The sequence below is a fragment of the Eupeodes corollae genome, chromosome 2, assembly GCF_945859685.1.
Source record: "Eupeodes corollae chromosome 2, idEupCoro1.1, whole genome shotgun sequence".
Lineage (NCBI taxonomy): Eukaryota > Metazoa > Arthropoda > Insecta > Diptera > Syrphidae > Eupeodes > Eupeodes corollae.
The window spans coordinates 15,095,263-15,110,700 of record NC_079148.1 but is presented as its reverse complement, the minus strand read 5'-3'; the positions used below and the strand labels follow the sequence as shown (position 1 = coordinate 15,110,700).

Here is a 15,438-nt window from a genome sequence, read left to right as displayed (position 1 = left end):
GTCACTAATTTTAACGTCTTATGCTCAAGAGAAATAATCCGTTGCGCTACTCCCCTTCTAAAAATATTGATCAGTATTTCTTGACGGGATCAAGCACCAAATCGGCCTTACTGTCAAGTATAGAGATTCGTTCTTTGGCTGTACTACGTGAATGTTGAATGTCTGACCATACTCTGTCTTTCAAAGTCATTGCAGTATTCTGGAATATTAAATTTATGCAATAATATTTATTACATCCCTTTCCAATCGTCTCTCCCTTTCCTGATGCTCTTACTGAACCTCGCCGTAATAAGGATAGTAATATCCCCAAAAAATTGAGCTCAAACAAGTCAATAACCAAAACTAAATGAAATTTAATGAATCAAATTTTTTTAAAGCTATTTTTAAATCCTTTTCTTTCTTCAACAACAATGTTCAAAAATAGTGCTGCTCCCTAATTCTTAATTCTATTTATAGCCTCAAATTAAAATTAAACATTTACAAAAAAAAGGAGAAAATCCTCAGGTACAGACATCATCGTGTAAAAAGGGTTTTTCGCTTCACGTTTCGTCTTTTCTTTTTATTGTTTTTATACTAAATTAATTAATTTTAGTGATGGCGATGAAAAAAAGCTTTATTTTCTTATGCTGTTGTAATATTTGGAATATTCAAACTTGCCAACAGTCTCCATAAATAAATAGGATATGGACTTATTATTCAAAATTCCCAAACTTAGATACATACATATATACAAAGTAAGAGTACAAAAAAAAACCTCTTTCCAGAATATCTACAAAGCCTATACACATAAAATGGGTACCCTATAAAGCATTGATTTTATGAATTTTCCCACAAAGTCACTTCCATCTTCTCCAATTCCCTCTCCACTCTCCTCAAATTGTATGTATGCATATATACTACGTTTTTATACATGCATATATAAAAATTATATGAAAAAGTTCTCAAAACAGCTGCTCTTGAAGGAAAGAAAAACAATACCTATACCTACTTTTTCTCGGGATACCTTAACTGTTGCTAAGCAACAGGTAGCACCTTTTAGGCCCACTTTATGTTTCCCACACGCATGAATCTGGAAAATTCACACTCAGAGTTTACGGAGGGAAAAATGCAGAAGAAAATTCTATATCTACCATGAGAAAAAGGTACACATCCAAAAATTTCCCATCCATCTGTGAGAGTAAGTTGAGCAAATAAATGAGCGAGAAAATCCTCCAAGAAAATGCGAGAAAATGTTTTTAAATTTTGTGTTATTTTGTGTGATGTGAGAGCGTGAGAGAATTGAGCTACAAAAAAGCTTTGAGGTGAAATTCTCGTTCTCGGAAAATTTTCCAACCAACCCTTAGCCGGCCATATAGTATTTCCTCCAAACAACAAATAAAAGGATCCTAGAGCTTTTTGTCTCTTAAAAAACCAAGCTACACCGAGACCGACAGCAAAGACAACGAGATGCGTTTTTCGAAAACGCTGCCACCACAGTTTTCGGGCAGCTTTTTCATCGGAATGACGCGTCGTCTTGTGTATGAACCGTCGTTCCTTGTCGCCGTTAAGTGAATTTTTGCCTCCGCAAGGAAAATCAAGTGAAAAAACCTAACATCAAGGAGGTTGTGAGAATTTTCAGGAATCGAATTCCTCTTAAATTTTCAGGAGCACCCCACAAAATGGATAGATAGATACATATTGCAGTAAAACGAAAAAGAAAATATCTCCAAAAAATAAGTTATTATACTCTCCAAAAAATATAAAACAAAATTAAATAAATACAAAAAAAACATCAATGATTAAATCATAAAAAAATTTGAATGAGTTTTTAAGTGTTCAAAAACAAAAAAAAAACACAATCCATTTAAACCATCAGGACGATATCCCTTGGGAGGTGACGACAAGGACGACGACGACGTAGAACGACGACTTCGCGCTGTGCGACCAAAAGGACGTTCATTTTTTTCGTGTGTTCCTATTCCAAACCAACCATCAAAACCTACCTGCCTACATTTTTGTAAAGTGAAAAATATTCGTGAGTGTCAAAAAAACACGTATTCCAAGTCCCCCGATGATGAATCCTGATGTGATCCTGATGGCGTTTCGGGTCTACACTTTTTTTATTCTCTTTGCCCCTTAATGTATGTGTCGTTTTTTTGTTTCTCTATGTGTGTTTTTTGTGTGTGTTTAAATATTTAATGAAGTGAAATAAATAAAAAATAGTAAATTTACATAAAATTTAGTTTTTCATGTGTGAAATGAAAAACAAAAAAGTCATAAAATAAAATTTAAGAAAATTCCTCATCCAAGTGAAAATTGAAAATATAAATAAATAAAAAATATACGTATATAATTTTATTTGCAATAAAAAAAAGGACAATGTCGCCGTGAAAATTGGTATTTTAGCATCACAGTAAGAGAGAGTGTATTTTTTTAAATACTCTAGCAATGCTCGTGGAAAGGGGTGTGTTCACTTGTTCAGTAATTTATTACAGTTGTTTTTATTTTTTTGGTTTTGATTTTGCAATGCGTTGCCGATCCAATTCCCAGCTGATGGAGTGATGTATTTTTAAAAATGTAGTTTTATTTTTCAAAACTGTCGTGAATTAATTGAATTTATTCAAAAAATTTAATTATCGTTTTGGAAAGTAAAAAAAAGTAATAATAAATAAATTATGAATGTTTATGTTTTTATGCGCTTCGAATATAATTAAAACAAATAATACAAAATAAATCAATTCGCTTAAAGTTCTGAAAAAATGTGTCCTCTTAATAAAGTTGGAATAATTTGTGTTGGAGTAATTTTTGCATCACACAAATTAAGAGGGTGATGTCCTCAATGGGGGTGAATTTAATTTAAACTATTTAAACAAACAAAAATCCTTCAAAAAATTTAACACAATGAAAGAGAAAAAAATGTTTTACTTACACTTATTATTTTTGTTTTAATTTGGTATTTATTATTTATTTTTGCTCTAATTATTTTCTCTTTAAGCTTTGAATGTGAAAATTAATTAAACATAAAATAACAAATCAAATTTATCTAAAAAAACATAATTTGTTGAAGTACTAAAAACAAAAGAAAATTTTTTAATTGTTGTTTTCAAATTAATCATGAATAATACAGATGGAAAATATTGCTTTTAAATAAAATCATAAAACAACGGATAGCTGGAATATTTTTTGGATCAAAAGTTCAGCAAATAAAATAACTTTAGGTAGGTTAATATTTTAATTAAAATATGTATTCTAAAAATATATGAAAGAAAAATGATTGATTGTATGAATGGAATGTGTTGTAAGATACAAAGGTGCCATATGCTTGTGCGATTTTTTTGTTGAATATTTGTCTTGATGGGAGTTCTTAAGATACAAAAAAGTTAAAAAGTTGCACCATATTAAAATGTTACATTTTTGTCAAAAAAAAAAATATTCTGTTTTAATTCAGAAAATTGCAAGTTTGAGCTCTTAAGCCCATAAAATATTTTATTTGTTGAGGTTTCATATTAATAATAATATGTTCGAATACTGTGACATTTGTTTCAACATATTTTCTTAACTCAAGTTGAAGTCTTTATTTCATTCTAGGAATTGGATACTTAATAATGAAAATGTGTCAAATTTTGTGTTAAACATGAGTGACAGAATCTTGTTAAGACTTTGGTAAAAATTTCTGACACGTAGTTCGAAATACTAGAAATTAAGATTTTGGACAATTTTGAGTTTCTTAATTACTCTAACAGATCTTTTGACAGAATGTTTTAATAACATTAAATGATTAATGGTATGAAAATTAATTTTAGGTCTTGGTTTTCGAAAAAATCAAAAATTGAGTTCTATTTTTTTTTCTTAAACCGAGTTTCATGTCTTCAAGTTTTTCAAGAAATATTTAATTATAAATAAAAATGTTGGGTTGGAAGTTTTGAATGGAATGAGTTTAAGTGCAATAACTTTGCTACTAGAGACATAAACATTTTGTAAACAGTAGTTTTGTTTTCAAAGAACAGAGTTTCAGATTTTGAATAATTTTAATTCAAAACTTACGGATTGGTCAAACTTTTTAATGGAGTTTCTTTTAGTATGAAACATTTGGTTCTTAAGGAATTAGAAATAAAATACGGATATTGAAATAATGACGTTTGTGTAGAAATGTTAAGCTAAAAAGTTCATTAAAATAAGAATTATTTCAAACTTAACAAACTTAATTTAAAATTATTTTGTATCTTCAATTCGTCAAATGTTTTTTTTTTTCAAAAACGTTCTGTCAAGGTTAGAGCCAAATTTGTAGTCTTATCACATTTTTGTCCTTCTCTATTTTATAATTTGTAATTTTTAACTTAATCAGATTCTGTAAGCTTAGGTCTATGGTTGGATTTGTAATGTGACAGTTCCGTAAGTTTATAAGTCAAGGATCGTTTCTGTCAGTGTTTATAGAAAAGTGGTGTAATTGAGTCCATATTTGTGTGCATTAGAGAAATCTCATAATCTGTTGTTTGAGGTTATTAATATTATTGGTCTTATATTCAAACTGCTCAGTAATTCTGCTTGGATTTTGTAATTTAAAGATAATTTTATTGATATTTCTGAATAAAGATTTAAACAATTTCAAGTAGGTATTCAAAACCTTAAGGCTTGATGTAAAAAGATAGATTACAAAATGTTGTTTTTCTTTTAACAAAATTAGACTCTTATTTTCAAAAAATAGTCAATTTCTTGACACAGTCTTTAAATGGTCTAAGAATGTAAAAATTTTGAATCCATTATTATAGAGAAATGTCTATTATCCGTGCGTTTTTGTGAACTTATTTTAAAACTTCGGAAAATTTTTAGGTAATTTTTGTAATTGGTCTGATTTTTCGAATTAAAAATATAGACATTCGTTGACTTTTCAAGGTACCTAGAAACTTAATCGAAAATTCTTGGAGGGATGTCCAAAGTTGTTACGTAGGTTCGAACGTTTGTTCGAGATACAATTTTTCGTCATTCATATCTCAAGAGCTCGTAGAGATAATGACTTAAAATCAATTTATTTTTACAGATAATAACATCCAAAGATGCAGAAAGGCCTCTAAAAAACATTAGTCTTGTGGTAATTTTACAATAGCAGTTTAAAAATTGTATGTGTTCGTTGACTCAAATATCTTCCGAATTAATAACGCTAGCAAAAAGTTGTAATAAATTAATTAGAATATTTGAAGAACAGATAAAAGACTTCAAAATTATTTAATTCTTTGCAAAATGTTGATTCTATGTTCTTAGAAATAACCAATCCGTAATTTTGTTAATAAGAAATAGAAACGTTCAAAAAGTGCGACGAAAAAAAAATAAATAATATGCAAAACATTGTTACGTATATTTAGTTATTTTTTTCAAGAAATTCTACTCAACAATATTTTTTTTACAAAACACAAAAACCTGCAAAAACAGTAAAAAAAACAAATGGTTTTGGACTCAAGTTTGATGTTAACTCAAAAATATATTGACTTCAAAGTTTTTCTTTTACTCAATATGTTTTTGTTGATGTTTTAAAAAACTTTTAGAAATATCGAAAGATGTTCACGGATGGGAAGTTATTAGTGTGGGTCGCATCCAAGCTTCTTTTAAACTTCACATGGTAAGTTATTGTAATGGGTCCGATTTGTCAAATTGAAAATTTTGACATTTCTCGACGTTTCAAGGTCCCTAGAGTCGAAATAAAAGATTTTTAGAAAGATGTCTGAGCGTGCGTGTGTACGTACGTTCGAACGTCCGTACGTCCTTACGTCCGTACGTTCGCGACGTTTTTTCGTCCTCCATAGCTCAAGAACCAGAAGAGATATCGATTTTAAATAAATTTTGTTGCACAGATAATAAGGAAGAAAATGGTGTGGGTTGCTTTTTTACCATAGCAGTTTGAAAAAAATGAACAAACGCTAGAGACTTGAATTAAATTTTATATAATATATTGTAACGTGATTTCAAAGAAATTTATTTTTTGAAAAAAACTGAAACAAAAAATTTGTCACCTCCAAAATTTTACGATTGAAATATGATTTCATCTCTAAAACTATTTTGTGCAACGAGAAATAATGTTTTTGACATCTGATAAAATTTTGAGAAAAATCGAATTTACAGTTTTTTTTATAAAAAATAAAAATCTAAAACAACATTACTCAAAGTTGGTAAAAATTGAATATCGATTCAAATTTTTTTTTCAAGAACTGGAAATTTAGGCTTTAAACTTTTTTATCTTATAGAAAATATTGTTTTCAACATTCTGAAAAATGTTTAGAAAAATCGAATTGACAGTTTTTTTTACAAAAAAATAAAACTCTAAAAAAAACAATACTAAAACTTATTAAAAATTTACTTTCGACTCAAATAGCTATCATAAATTAAAAACATTGGCTTCAAACTTATTTTATTTCACAGGAAATATTGTTTTCGATATTCAGTAATTTTTATATAAAAATCCAACAGTCCGTTTTTTCATAAAAAACAAAATCTTCAAAAAATAGTACGCAAATTTGGTAAAAATTGATACGAAAAAATTGAACTTTTAAGCAAGACAAATCAACAGACCGGATGGGAAGTTATCAGAGTGGGTCGCATCCCAGCCTCTTTTTAAAATTTAAAATTGTGTTTAATAATGTTTATTTTAACAATGTAGAATTTTAAAATGGTGTTATTTATTGACGTTTCAAAGTTCTGAAATTCAAAATTCATCATTCTGGGGTTATGTTTGGTGTTTGTATCAACTTAGAAGTGAACTTGCAGCATAATTTGTTTTGTTTCAAATATCTCAGGATAATTTTATAGATAACTAGTGGCCTGTCCCGGCTTCGCACTGGTGGACAAAAATTGGTACAGATATTTAAGTTATAAGCATGCTAAATAAAACGACCACGAATCACTTGATTGGCAAGAGATCCTACTCGAGAAAGAGCCACATACTATAGCCCGTGGGAAAAGCACTTTTTCCTTAAGTAGAGTTGTACCTATTTATGTCTACCCGTGCGAAGCCAGGACGGGCCTCTAGTATTCTATAATATTTTCCAACATTTTTTTTGCTTTCATTACTACTCTTCGTAGCGTTTGCGATGAAAGACGTTTTATGGCAAATTTTTTTACACCTTCGGTTGGTTTTAATACGAATTTCTAAAGATTTTTATAGTGATCTAGATATAGCCTATGGTACTCAGCCATAATGTAGCTTCCTAATGAAAAAAGAATTATTAAAATCTTTCCACTACTTTTTGAGTTTATTCGTTTCATACAAAAATATAAATAATTCCTCTACATAATATTAGTGTAGATGTAGATAAAATCAATATTGGAAAAAAAGGATTTCAGAAATTTTGTAAAAAGTGAATTTTTTCTTTAATATCACACCAAAAACTAATGTTATTGGCATAAATAAAAAATTTATTCTACACATAATTTAAAATTTAAACAACGAATTAAATACTAATAAAAAAAGTCAGCTCGATATTGCCTCTAAAATGATTTTATGGTACCATGACCACTATGACCATTTTTGATAACTGATAAATAATATAAAAATTGGTTAAAAGTTCAAGGTTATTTTATTTTGATTTCTTATAAAAACCAAAAACATTGGTAAAGTTGTTTAAGTTCTCAATTATGTGTAGTAGATATATCGAAGGAAACCAGTTTAAATTCCAATTTTTTGATATATTATTTTTGAATTTCTTTAAAGCAAAAACTGGTTTATTCAGAATAATAATCAAATGGACGGTTTTTAAAGGCAACAATGTGAATTGTAAAGGAATCAAATTATAAATAAAGAAAATTAAATTAATTTTAAAATGACATTCTAATAGTCTGATGAGATACTTTTTAAATTTCAATAGATTGATAAATATTGATGAGATCACTTTCATTGGGGTTGTAGAAAGATTAATTGGGGAATAGGTGCTTCCTATGCTATCCTTTAAATAGCATTTGTTTCCATTATTATTATTTTTTGCAACCTGAAAAACATATTTCCAGGCTTTTTTTCCCTGATGAATTCATGTCCTTACTTAGTTTTTTTTTTTGTAACCGTGTTTCTCAGAGGTCTATCGTGAGTCCTTTAATGTTTTCGATATTAACTGATTGCTCACTGCTACAATACAATTGAAGGTGATGAAGCTAATTTTAAACGATTTTAACATCTTACTATCTCTTTAAAATTAGCTAAAGTTAAAATCACAGAATCGCTACATTAACTTTTAACATTGTGCTATTATTCTTAAAAGAGAAATTGATAGAATGATCCAATCAACAGTTGGGAATTCCAATTAATAGGTCCGTTTAAGAGCAGTTCCTTTGTTTATTTTCACGAACTGTCAAATTATCGAAATATTTGGATGCTCGTTTTCTTTTTTGTAAAAAGCAATTAGCAATATACTTCTTAGCAAAGGATTCAAATTTTGGACTTGCTTTGCAAATTGCTAAATATTTATCAAATTTGCTAACTAGTAAATTGTTAATCCCTTAACAATAAGTTTTTTTAAAATGTAGCACCAATTTGTTTTAAACCAATCATCAGCAGTTTCAGCACGTTGTATACTTCAACACTTGTCACAATTTTCTCAAAAATGTATTAATTTGTTTTTCTATCTGTTTTACCATAAACATAACTGTCCTTCTATGATCTTGTATCAATATTTTCTTAATACATTGACATTGAATTTGAAGTTCTAGATGAAAATTGAAAACAATAAAAATAGTACTTATGTATACTCCTAAGTGCACACGATGTTAATAAACAAAATATTATTTTTGAAACTGTTTTTAGTGAGAAGTAATCAACAACATCTGTTTTCCTAAGCTTCAAATCAATCTTTATGTTAGGTATAAAACTAAAACCAAACATACAGCGTACGCCAATAACAAAACTTTAATAACAAATTATGACTTTGTTACTGTCTATGTTTGATCTAGACCGAAATTAATATTGACAAAAATATTTGACTTCTAGTTTTTTTCTTTTATTTACTAAAAACAATTATTGGTTAAATCAAAAAGTTAAATATTTACAAGAAATTAATAATTAACTCTAACTTTTTTAATAACTATTATTTATCATCCAACCGAAAATATATTTACTGTCAACATTTTAAAAAATATGCAAAATATAGATTGATTGTTCTCCTTGACTTATTTTAAAAAATTAAATATTTTTGTTTGTTTCCGAACCAACAAATATTTCTTAATTTTGTTTAAACAACTGTGTTCGTCGAGTAAAGTTTTATTTACATTATTTTCGGTTCTAAAACAAATAAATTTGAATTTTTTAATGAAGTTTTCTAGGAATTTGTATTAACAACAAAATATGTCTGAACAAATTCCATTTTCTAAGAACGACATTATTTGTATTAAATATTTGGCTGAAGTAAACTAATACCTGATCGTGTTTAAGCTGAGTTTTTAAGTGTTATGCAATGTTATTATCTGTACTTAAACTTTTATTAGAAAGTGAATTTTAATCCATGTAACAAAATTAGTCGAAATGTACAGATGAGTTTTTTTTAATAACACAATTATTTATAGTTAAGGACAAATTTGGACAAGTTAACATAATATTGTATGCAAAATTAAATTAACTCATAACTTGTGTAAAATTCCATCCTCAAAGAACTTACAAATATTCAAAATACAAACATACACTCAATGCTTAGAAATTGTCAGTTTGGGCTTATTCACTTTAACTGACTTAATCCTCTCAACCATTCCTGTGTGCGAGTAATGTTGTCAGATTTGGAAGGGACCTACATTACCCTTTTTCATGACAAGAATTACTCTTGGAGGATTTTTCAATTCCTCGCAAGAGGAAAAAAAGTTAGGTGTCATAGGCAGGGATTGAACGCAAGACCCCTTTCATGACACTACTACCTTATTCACTTTGGGATCTTTTTTATTCAATAATTTTAACTTATGATTTTTGAGAGGTTTTAATAATTTCATGTACTTGCGACACTTCAATACTTACAACACATATTACTTTGCATATGGCAAGTATTGCATACGTAAGAAAAACCAACTCGGTAGAGATGTCGAAAGAAGTGGGTCCTCCAACGGTTCTGTCCTCGATCCTACAGCATAAGCAATTGTATCCATTGTGTTTAAACTTGAAAATGGATTTTTGAAGCAGCTTGGAGTAAGGCGTTTTTGTTTTTTTTTTAATTTTGTTGCTAAGACCAAAAATAGTAGACCTCAAAAACGGCACAATATATTTTTATGAAATTGTCGCATAATTTTTGTTTGTACCTTGGGCTTTGCTAATATAAAGCAAATAATTTAGCTTTGCACCAAATATTTCTAACACATTTTCACATCGAAAAGCAAAAGCAAGCGAATTTTGGAGTTTATCAAAGAACACTCCGGGTTTTAAATCTATTTTAACCAATAATTGTTCGATAGGACACGAACCTTCAGCTATGTACTATACATGTACAATGTTCATCAAGCTAGAGCCTATCGTTAAAATAATCCGTAAAACTTAAAATTTAGTACAGATACAGAGCATTTTAATGTCACTTTCTTAAACTTTATTAATGTAGAACAATTTACAAAAAGACGACTTTTCAGATTTTTGTCAAAGTAACCCCAACATAGTATTAGAGCTTTAAAGTTTCCCAGCTTATGACCTAGTAGTTATCAATGTTGTCTACCTTCCCTTGACTATCTGAAAATAAAGTGGCATAAATATCATAAGGTTATAAGTTTCTAAAATATTTTGAATACCGTATGCAGAATCTCCAAGAATGATATCATTAACCAACATTTTTTTGGATCTTTTCAAGTCTTCTTTTTCTTTTTAAAAATAAACTTTGATTTGGAGCTTAAGCTGGAAATACAAGCTTAACCAACACGAATGCAGCTTTAGCTATTATTAACTTCCCATAGGAAGTTATTGTATTTTCGATTTGTCAAATTGAAAATTTTGACATTTCTCGACGTTTCAAGGTCCCTAGAAAGATGTCTGTGCGTGCGTGTGTACTTCCGTACGTTCACGACGTTTTTTCGTCCTCCATATCTCAAGGTCCAGAAGAGATATCGATTTCAAATAAATTTTGTTATACAGATAATAAGGCAGAAAGATGCAGAAAGGGCTCTCAAGAAAATGGTGAGGGTGGCTTTTTTACCATAGCAGTTTTGAAAAAAAGGTGAAAATTTTGGTTAACCCTTAATATCTTACGAACTAAAAACGCTAGAGACTTGAATTAAATTTTATATAATATTTTGTAACGTGATACCAATTAGGTATATTTTTTGAAAAAAAATAAATATAACTGTTTTTTTTATAAATCAATAAAACTGAAAAAAAAAACTTGTCACCTCCAAAATTTTACGACTGAAATATGATTTCATCTCTAAAACAATTTTGTGCAACGAAAAATAATGTTTTTGACATCTGATACAATTTTGAGAAAAATCTAATTGACAGTTTTTTTTTATAAAAAATAAAAATCTAAAAAAAACATTACTTAAAGTTCGTAAAAATTGAATATCGATTCAAATATCTTTTCAAAAACTTGAAACTTAGGCTTCGAGCTTATTTTTTCTTATAAGAAATATTGTTTTCAACATTCTGAAAAATGCTGAGAAAAATCGAATAGACAGTTTTTTTTACAAAAATTTAAAAACCGGACAAAAATTAACAAAAGTTGGTAAAAATGATTTTTGACTCAAATATCTTGTAAAAACTTTGAGATAACAGCTTCTAACTAATTTTTTCTTATAAGAAATATTGTTTTCAACATTAGGACAAATTTTGATAAAAATCGAATTAACATTTTTCTTACAAAAAATAAAAACCTAAAGAAAAATGTATAAAAGTTGGTAAAAATTTATTTTCGACTCAAAAAGCTTTTCAAAAATTAAAAATATTGGCTTCAAACTTATTTTATATCACAGAAAAAATTGTTTTCGATATTCAGTAATTTTTTATAAAATATCCAACAGTCCGTTTTTTTCATAAAAAATAAAATCTACACATAGACAAACTTTTAAGCAAGACAAATCGACAGACGGGATGGGAAGTTATCAGTGTGGGTCGCATCCCAGCCTCATTTTTCTGTTGTTGTCACAACACAGGTTAACATTTTTAAACGAAATTAAAACGGAGAACTTACATTAAAATCACTTAATTTGAATTAAGAAACATACAAACAAATATTTAAAGAAAAAAATACAAACATAATATTTAAATATTTAAAAAATTTAAAATTAAGTTTTGGTTTGAGAAATCACATGACATTTAAATACATTTTAAAGGTAGATTTTAAAATCTTAAAATTCAGGTACTATTTATAACCAGACTCTAGAGCAGAAGCGTAAGGGAGAAATTTCGTGTGATTTTGTCCTGAATTTAATTTATTTAACATAAGTGAAGTGGAATCATTAAGTTTGGAAAAAAAATATGATTTTAGTTCATAAACGTTGAAGAATTCAAGTTTAGTTTCTTGAACTGAGATTCCAAAAAAATAGAAAAAGAGGCTAGGATGCGACCTACACTGATAACTTCGCATCCCGTCTATCCATTAGTGTTGCTTAAAACATTTGTAGGTTTTCGTCTTTTGCTAAAAAAGTTTTAAGTTGAATTATTAAACCAAAAATTTACAACAATTTTCGGCATATGAAGAAATAGTTTGGTTTAAAAATGAATTTTTATTAACGATATTTTTTGTCGAAAACCATTTCCAAAAATTTAAGTAGCATTTTTTTAAAGTTTTTATTTCTTTTATACAAATTGGAATTTTCGTAGAAAATTTATCACAAAATTAAATCATTTTGAAGTCAATACTTTCATTTATTCACGGGATATCAAGATTTTAATATTTTGAAAAAAACTGTCTGTTGGATTTTTATACAAAATTTACGAAATGAATAAAACAATATTTTTAAGAAATCAGCATAAAGCCTATATCTTTAATTTTTAAAAGGTGTTTATATCAAAAATCAATTTTTACCAACTAAAAATAATGTCAATTAAATTTTTCTTCAAATATATATATGTCAAAAAATTAAAGAATTATTTTGGACCTACAATAATTTTTTTTTCGTAAAATACTTCAGGAGACAATTATCTTTGTACATTTTTTTTTTATTTATAAAAACATTTTTTTTAAAAATTGTATCACGCCACAATTATTATTATTATTTTGGACCTACAATAATTTTTTTTTCGTAAAATACTTCAGGAGACAATTATCTTTGTACATTTTTTTTTTATTTATAAAAACATTTTTTTTAAAAATTGTATCACGCCACAATGTATAATTTAATATTCAATTTAAATCATTTTGGGCCAACAAAAATTTACACTTTTTTTAAAAAAATTTGCAATGGTAAAATAAACACCCACTCAATTTTTTTTAAAGTCCTTTCTGCATCTTTTTGCATTATTATCTATAGAACAAAATGTATTTGAAGTCGAAATCTCTACTGGTTTTTAAAATAGGACCGAAGAAAATAGCTACCCGAAAGTACGTACACATGCACCGATAGATAAAAATCTTTTATTAAGGACTTTGAAATGTCGAGAAATGTCAACATTTTCAATTCGACAAATCGGACGGATTACAATAACTTCCCATGTGAAGTTATAAAAAAAACTATTTCTCAGCTCAAATATTTTTGAAAAAAATGTTACTACCCTCATCACTCATCATTAAAAGATTATTTTTAAAAACCATTTTAAATAAGAGAAAAGACGGGACATTGAATTGGTCACGACAAAAACAAGAGAGGTTAAAAAACTGTTTTTCAGAATTCTGTGTGGTCAAAATTCTGTACGATTTTGTTTAGTCACAAAATATTTTATCCTTAAAAAGTGTGCTTTTGGTAGTTTTGTTTTTTTAACTATTTGTAGAAAAAAAGTCATTGTTTACTATTTTTTTAAATACAGAACAAATGTTAAATCAGAATTTAATAAAATGTGTATAGAAGATGATAATGATGCCTTAAGACATTAAGTGCATGTAATTAATTTTGCACAAATTTACAAAAACGCTATAGAAATGAATAACAATTATTCAAAACGTTTATATTATGTTCATGACTCACAAGTCACTACGAACTAGCAACTTTTTAGGAACATACTAAATTCAAAGAAATGTTGACACACATATATTACTGTCTTTTAATATTTTACTAGAGTATGGTTCGTGAAAAATTGATATAATGATCTCAAAAATATTTTAATAATGTTTGAAAGTGAGCAGTTTTTTCATTGTAAATTTCGTGCGACTAATTCCTGACTTTGCCTAACAAAATTTTTAAATGCAATCTTTTTTTGCATTTTTGAAAATTTAAAAATATCTTAAAAGAATTTAATTTTATGACACAACAATCAACAAAATCCATTTAATTGCAAACAAAAAAATGTAAAACAAATAAAACACTGTACAGTTTCATTGGACCGACAAAATTCTTCATTTGGCATCCATCAAATTGGATTTACCTTGTCTGTAATTGTTTTTCGTCATTTGTTTTGTGTTTTAAATTTATTTTTGGCAATAGCACTCAATTATATACAAAATTTATATAAAATAAGTAAAAATAAAAAACATTAGTTTATAAATTCTTTCGTTCGTTCATTCGGCATATTTAAAATAAAAAAATATTGTTGAAAGAGAATGAACTAGAAATTCAAGTATCTAGTGTAACGACAGCTAAAAACATGGTACAAGAAATAAATAAATCACTCAATGTCTTAGAATTTATTTAATTTATAAAATAAAAAACAAAAGAAATAAAACATCAAAATATTTGAGTTTGATCAAACGAATTGCGGACACAGCTTAAAATGAATCCCTTAGACATAGACAAGCCATCTTCTATATTACTTCTTTAAAATGACAGCAATCCTGAAATCTTAGAAGAAATGTCTAGAATTTCAATCAAACAAGAAATCTCATCCCTTTTACGTTTGCTGATGATTTAGTTTCTTCTAAAAATTTTGTGTTTTTCTTTGTTTTGTTTTTGTGGCATTTTTGCGACGTTAGGAAGGCAAGGATCTAGAGAGTCCTTCAATATACAGTTCGAATCACATAAATTGGGACAAGGTTTCTTGGTTTTTTTATTTTAAGAATATTTTTAAAACCCTTAAATTTTTTTGGAAAAACACAAATGTGAAATGGACAATATTTTTATTAAGTTTATATTGCAAATTAAAATGTTATATTAAGTAGATAAATACAAGTTTTATGGCGGTGTTTTCCAGAAAAGGTCTAAAAGGATACTCTGATTGTTTAAAAACTTAGTATGAGTATAAATTTGATAGAATCAAATCAGGATAGATAGAGGTAGGGGTCTAACCAAGGAGGTAATAGGCCAAATTCATACTTACCATGATCATGGTATAAGCTTAGAAGAAGTTCAAAGGAAGAATCAAGAAAGCAACATCACTTCAGCAAAGACGGTAATAGTCAGAGCTGCTTTAAATTCAAGGTTTGCTATTAATAATGT

At 27.7% G+C, this 15,438-nt stretch overlaps 1 protein-coding gene across 1 annotated transcript in view; it reads left to right on the top strand.

The window, feature by feature from the left end:
• The first annotated feature begins 2,981 nt into the window (after positions 1-2,981).
• LOC129948377 (uncharacterized) overlaps positions 2,982-15,438 on the top strand; it is a 282,556-nt gene continuing 270,099 nt past the window's right edge. Inside the window, exon 1 of the mRNA XM_056059352.1 lies at positions 2,982-3,197. The gene's annotated coding sequence lies outside the window, so the exon portion shown is untranslated. The remainder of the gene's footprint in view (positions 3,198-15,438) is intronic.